This window comes from Petaurus breviceps, unplaced genomic scaffold (assembly GCF_028583685.1).
Source record: "Petaurus breviceps papuanus isolate PSGF00001 unplaced genomic scaffold, PetGlider_PUasm1.0 209, whole genome shotgun sequence".
Taxonomy (NCBI): domain Eukaryota; kingdom Metazoa; phylum Chordata; class Mammalia; order Diprotodontia; family Petauridae; genus Petaurus; species Petaurus breviceps.
This window is the reverse complement of record NW_027185854.1, coordinates 3,197,054-3,203,837: the sequence shown is the minus strand read 5'-3', so window position 1 is coordinate 3,203,837 and position 6,784 is coordinate 3,197,054. Positions and strand designations below refer to the sequence as shown.

At 47.3% G+C, this 6,784-nt stretch overlaps 1 protein-coding gene across 1 annotated transcript in view; it reads left to right on the top strand.

The window, feature by feature from the left end:
* The first annotated feature begins 2,298 nt into the window (after positions 1–2,298).
* The window catches only part of LOC138165490 (volume-regulated anion channel subunit LRRC8C), a 105,210-nt gene continuing 100,724 nt past the window's right edge, over positions 2,299–6,784 (top strand). Inside the window, exon 1 of the mRNA XM_069093880.1 lies at positions 2,299–2,660. The gene's annotated coding sequence lies outside the window, so the exon portion shown is untranslated. The remainder of the gene's footprint in view (positions 2,661–6,784) is intronic.

Genomic DNA, 6,784 nt, shown 5'->3' with positions numbered 1-6,784 from the left:
AATTCTGGCACATGGAAGATCTTCAAATCCCATTACCGTTACAACAGGTTATGAAGGGCTTTGAATGCTAGAAGATTTTATATTTGATCCTGGAGGTGAGCCACTAGAGTTTCTTGAGTTGGGGAATGACATGGTCAGATCAGTACTTTAGGGGAGATCACTTGGATCTATGATTTTCCTAGCATAGACCAACTACTGAAGTCCATCAGTCAAAGGGAATTGTTTTCGGTGCTGGGGATTTCATTTTAGAAGAGCACTAGCATACTGGAGCTCAGGTGGAGAAACAAGATCCAAGATGGTGTGAAAAGATTGGAGACCGTGAAAGGGGCCGATCACTTGAAGGAAGTGGGGATGTTTAGTCTGAAGAGAAGACTTGAGTAGGTCAAGAAATTCAACAACAAGCATCTGTTGAATTTCCACTGGTTATTAAGCGCTGCCTTGAGTATTCAAAGACAAGATTTAAGCAACCCCTGCTCTCCAAGTGTTTACATTCTACTGTGGAGAGACTTTGGACTCTTTCTGCTTGGCCCCAGAAGGCAGCGATGCCACGACACATTTAGGGCTGATAAAAGATTTCCTAACTTTTAGAGAACGAGCTACCCCAGGGGAGGTGAGGGGCTTTCTCTAAGGGCCAGTCTTGGGGTATAGTAGAGCACGGATTGCAGAGTACAGGTAGAATACGTTGGGGTACGGGCTAAACTAAGTTGCTTTTTACAATCTTTTCCAACTCACTGTCCATGATCTCTTCCTTTCTTCCTACCTAGTAACAGGCTCTGGTAAGCCCCACCCACGGATGCTCCACACATTCATCTGTTATCTTGGGAATTTGTTTTGGGTGCTGGGCAAAATGAAGCCCATTCTGAGTCAGCTTGCTTAATAAGGTTGGGGTTAGAGACATAGAGCAGCCCTAAGGCCATTCGAGGTAGGCTTCCTGGAAAGTAGAAAGGAGTCATAAGAAAGGAACTAAAGAAGGGTGACTTGCCGGCACTTCAGCCAGGAAGCAGTACAAGGCATCGAACCACTACTGAATAATTCTCCTTCAGTGTGAGAGACAAAAGCAGGGGGAGGAAAAGGAGGTTAGACCTATTTTCTCGAGGTCCGTTAGATGTGGCCCCCTTGTGTGAGGCCGCTGGCTTCCTAATAATTGTCCTGGTCGTCCAAATCTATTTCCCACCCAGTGTGCCAAGCCAGAGCTGTGTCTTTGTTTCTCTCTTCTAGAATCCTTTTCAGAAAGAAGTGTCTCCTAATAACTTTTCCAGGTCTGTAATTTGGACCCAAGCTTTCCCATACTCACGATAGTCTTAAAGATGCAAAGAACCTGGGTAGGGAGGAAAGACAATGAAGCAGAGAAAGAAAGACTTCCCAAGTGTCTGCCAGGTCGCACTAAATGTGTGCTCTCCACTCCACATATGCACAGCCCCGATGTCGCTAGGGCCTTGGATAGCTGGAAGGTTAGACTTGGCTGTGCAGAGCTAAATGAGTGGATTCTCACAGCAACTTTAGGAAAAGTGGGGATCCCTGCAGGGAAGGGACTGGCTCATCATGTAGAAATTTAGTAGCTCTCTGCTAGGGGATACCTGGGAGTGGGGACTGTAGTGGGGCAGAAGGTTCAGGAAACTGCAGTTCTCCCCACCCCCTCCCCTTCTGCTCCAACATCCTGGTCCGACCGGGCCCTGCCCTTCTTAACCCTTCCTTCTCTCGGGGGCGCCGGCTCGTCCAGAAGGGAAGGGAAGGCAAAGGGGGGGGGGGGGGGGGAGAGATAAGCGCCATTCCCAACTCGGGATTGTCCTAAGAGTTCCTACGACGGCTATTTATAGTCCCAGCTTCTCCTTTGGATGGAGAGGCGGGACTGGGGGCGGGGGTGGTGACCGATCAGAGAAGCCCCCAGCTTTTCCTAGCATTGTTCGGGGATGTGGAACCTTGCTTAGGGAGCAGCCGCTGCCTAATCGCCCACACCCACACCCATACGGGGAGGAGGGGAGGGGAGAGAGGGGGACTCCAGCCCGGGAGGCCCGAGGGGCTCGAGCCTATCCAGCCCGCCGGCACACAGGAATACAGCCACCGCCTACCCCGCTCCCCAGCTCGAAGATAGGAGTGCTTAGGCGAGCGGGAAGGATCCCCCTGGAACGCCAGCTTGCGTCACTACGGCCAGGGCGCAGGAGTGGATCCCGCTGATTTCAGCGCGCCACCGCGGGTGGGCAGGGGGCGGGAGGCGCGGCCCGCCCTCCCTGGGGGCCGGGCGCTGGGCGGTGCTGGCCGCAGCAGCGGCGGCGGCGGCGGCGGCGGCAGCAACAGCAGCAGCATCAGGAGCAGAAGCAGCAGCAGCGGCAGCGGCAGCGGCAGCAGCAGAAGCACCGGCAGCGGCAGCAGCAGAAGCAGCAGCCCGAGAAGGAGGAGGCGCCCGCGGGGAGGGCTGTTTAGGGGTTGGGGCGTTAGCTGCCTTCAGCCTCGGAACCGGGAGGAGGAAGCCGCCGTGGTCGCTGTCGCCGCCGCCGCCGCATTGCTACCGCTGAGATAAGCCATGAACCGCGCTCCACGGCGGCCTCCCGGTGGCCTCACCGACGACCCTCCCATCTCGGAGGACTGCCGTCTCCTGTGAGTCCAGCTCGCAGCGCCCTCGCCTCTCCTCATCAGCAATCCCGCCGGCCAGGGACCCAAAGGTAAAGGAGATGGGGCAGTCCGGGCCAGTGGGGGAGAGGATGGATAGGAGTGCCAGCCCAGCACCGCCCTCCTGGCCCTGGGGACTGGGAAGAGGAGGAGGGTGACTAGTCGGGCTCCGTTATAACGTGTGACTACTACAAGAACTTGCCACCACCTCCGCCACCGCCTCTCTTCCTTTTTCTTCCTCCTCCCTTGCTTGCTCTTCTCGGTAGCAGCATGCCACCGCCTTCCTCCGCCCAGCTTCTCTGCTGTGACTGCCGCAGCTGCAGCCAGCCAGCCGCCTACTGTGGCTTCTCCAAAAGCTGGCCTCAGCCTCTTCGGCCTCGCCCCTTCCCTCTGGCTGGGCTGGCGCCCCCCGTTCCCCAACCTGCTGTGCACTCGGCTGGTGGGCTGCAGGTTCTGGGAACTGGAAGATGGAGGAGGAAGAAAGGCGGTGGTCGGGTTGGGGAGAGGTTAGCGTCGTTTTCGCTCACCTTGGGCACATCCCCGTGGAACAGCAGCTGCCTTCTCTCGTCAGCCTTCCCCCACACCTAAGTCCAAAGTTGCAGCTCATTAAGAGGAAGACAAGGGATGAGAATGAAAGAACTGTGATGGCAAGGGGGTGTCTGAGAGATGTCTGTTCACCTGCGGGAAGAAAGAGGTGCTAGCCGGAGCCGTGGGGGCAGGAAGGCGGCCAGTGTTTGGAGGCAGGGGCTGCTCACCTTTTCCTACCAGAACCACCAGGCTTGTGAGGGGAACCACTCATCCCTCCTCCTGCTGCTGCTAACTTGTTCTTTCAGTAGCTTCTAAAACGTTGTTCTCTCTAAAGATTCCCAAAAAGGGCGGTTACAGAGAGTTAGTGGTCAATTGCACCTTCCTTTTGTCAGTCATCTCTTTTTTTTTCCTAATCGACTTCCAAGTCATCCTCACAAAACCACGCTCAATTAGAGCATTCCTATCTATCTATCCCACATCCTCCCCTGTGGGTCTTTCAGAATGTTGGTGCCAAACTTCACTTGAACGTTGAAGAGTCCTTAGACTTTTCAAATTTACAAGAAAACCTGGGAGTATGAGAAAGGAATGGTCTCTGGTTTCTTTGCTTAAACTCTTTTGGGGGGAGGAAAGTGGTCAGTTCAAATTTTGACAGTTAGAGGCCTTAATTAACATATCAATGTCTCTTCTGGGTGTTGTTTCCCTAAAAGACCTCTAGTCTAAGAAATCTTTACTTTGCTGAAAGTTAATGGTTCCTGGTAGGTAAACAATGATTTCCAAAGAAATAAGACAACAGCAAATTTTATTTTCTTTTAATGTGTTTCTTTAAATTTTTTCTTTTAATGCGTCAACTAGCAGAAACTGGGGGGGGGGGGAAGGGAGTGTAATTAGATCTGGGACCTCTGCCCTAGAAATAATACTGGCATCTGCAAAAGTTGTACCCTTGTTTGGGTATATTGCAAAATACTCAAAATAAACCATGTTAACGAATTCAAGTTTTTATGGGATTTGGGAGGGTACAAAATAGACTGTATTTCAGAAGTTTTGCTGAAAGTTAGGGGTGGGGATGGGGGGAGGATGTAAGAGAGAAGGTTGGGATAAGGGATATTCAATAGTCTCCGTATCTTGGGGTGGGAAGTAGAGGAAAGAGGGGGAGAAAATTTGTAACTCAAAATCTTGTGAAAATGAATGCTGAAAACTAAAAAGAAAGAAAGAAAAAAGTTTTGTTGAGGTCTATATATGGTACTGGAAACAAATTAGCAGACCAAATTTTATACTGTAAGAAGTGTTTTAGGTGTCGAGCTTTAGATGGTAGGGGGGTCCAAGATAAGAAGCTTCCCTGGGGTCAGTGGTTAAATTAAATACCCAGTCTTACATCTAGTGTGTATAGAGTGTGTAGTTTTTCTAGGATTGTGATGTCCAGGCTGTTGCAAATAGCCTGAGGTGTAATGTGTATCATGCAAAGCAAACCAGTCTAACTCAAAATCTTTTTAATTGATAAAATGGACAGCCTTTTTGTTATCTGTAGGAGCCTCTTTTCTCCAGAGCAGCTAATATTTAGTGGAATATGTCTAAGGAAGAAAATACTTTCAGAGAGTTGCAGAACCTGTTAGTTACTCCAATGGGTTCAATTATTGATGTTTCTGAGAACCTCATCTTCAAAAAACAGACCCCAAATCCCAAAGCTTTGGAATAGTCATCCATTGTGGTATACAGGAGAAAGCACTGGGGAGTATGGAAACCATGGATTCAAATCCTGCCTCTGCTCCTTATTTACCTGTGTGATCCTTGGGTGAAATCACATCACCTGTTGAAATGACTTGCCTAATGTACCTTTCTGATTCTTTTCAGCATTTCACTGTTTACAAGTGATGGTATCACATATCTTAGCAACTACTGACTAATTTTTTTTTTGTGTGTGTAGGTGGCAAATAAGGACCTGTTTTTACCACTGGTTGGACCTTTGAGGTCCCTTCCAGCTTTAAAGCCATGACCCTAATGCACAGCAGTTACATTTCTAACGACAAATTGTTATTGTTCGTTTGTATGTAGTTATATCCCACACTTTGTGACCCCAGTTGGGGTTTTCTTGGCAAAGATGCTGGAGGGATTTGCCATTTCCTTCTCCAGCTCATTTTACAGATGGGAAAACTGAGGCAAACAGGGTGAAGTGACTTGCCCAGGGTCACAGCTATTAAGTGTCTTAGGCCAGATTTTTATTCACGAAGATGAGTCTTCCTGATTCCAAATTTGTACCAAATGTTTAAACAATCTGTCATATTATGTATGAAATTAATTTTAAAATGTTGAACTGATCTGCTGTTTCTGTTATATGTGTGACATGATCACATCACAACTATGGAACAGCAGGCTGGTGGAGGCAGGATAGTGGATTGAGTCTGGGCTTGAAATCAGAGAGACCTAGGTTGGAATCCCACTTCACTAGTAGCTCCTTAAGACATCTGCTACATCACTCAAGAGTGGCCATCTGTGCAGGGAGTTTCCCACATTGATGAAATCATAGATTCTTCCTGTATTACTGTATGTTATACATGTGTGAATACATATAAATTGTATATGTTCACAGTCTGATGACTAATCAGTACAAGCAGTGATTCAGTTTTGTGACTGCTGAATGATTAGGTCACACAAAATCTAAGATGTTTCAAGTATTTTTCTCTGTTGGTTTGAGCCCTGACTCCTCTAAAAGTTTTCTTGACTTTATTTCATTCCAATTTTCATCACCTTTGGGGCATACCAACAGTTAAAAATCTGTCTCTGAACAGGTCATTTTTGTGCCTTTATCTCTGAAACTTTAAAAGTAATCTAAAAAGTGGCACTTTTGCAACACCTACCCTGGATAGGTCATGCCAGCACCTGAGATCCATCTTCTTAGCTGTTTAACTTTGTTTTTTCTGGTGTTTTTTTTTTTCAGTTGACAATTGGATCATTTAATTCTTTTCTTAGTTGCCATATTTTGAGTCTACTTAATTCTTGAATTCTTGTTAAATCATTTGCGTTCACAGTTCCCCAAAAATCTCATTTGAGGCCATTGAATGCTTCTGAATATGAAATATTCTTACAGCAAGTCAGTCTTCAGTTTCCATGTATGTTTAAAAAAAAAAGTCAGCTGTTGCTAAGATACGTGATAGTGTCATTTGTAAAAATAAGCAGTGAAATGTTGCCTTTTATGAGAGGCCAGAAAGCTACTTCTGGCAAGTCATTTAAAAATTTAAAATTTACATAAAAATTAGGTAGCAGTTGCTAAGCTACATGACACTGTCATTCATCAAAATGAGCAATGAATGTTGCCCTTTATGAGGGCAGAAAGGTACTTCTGGCAAGTCACGGAACCTCTCTCTGCCTCATATCCTGATCTGTAAAATGGGGATAATAATAGTATCTCCCTTACTGAATTATTGTGAAGGGTTAAATGAGATACCACAATGATTACTGCCCTAGGACCATCACCATTGGCCCATCCTTTCCATTTGTGTGTGTGTGTGTGTGTGTGTGTGTGTGTGTATCTTTCCCCAGGTTTAGCACTGTGCCCTGTACTTAAGAAATCTATCTGTATTAATTGAATTGAATACTGGCACCCTATTACCTCTTCTCTATACTAATGGCATAGCATCCTAATTGGTCCCTGGTG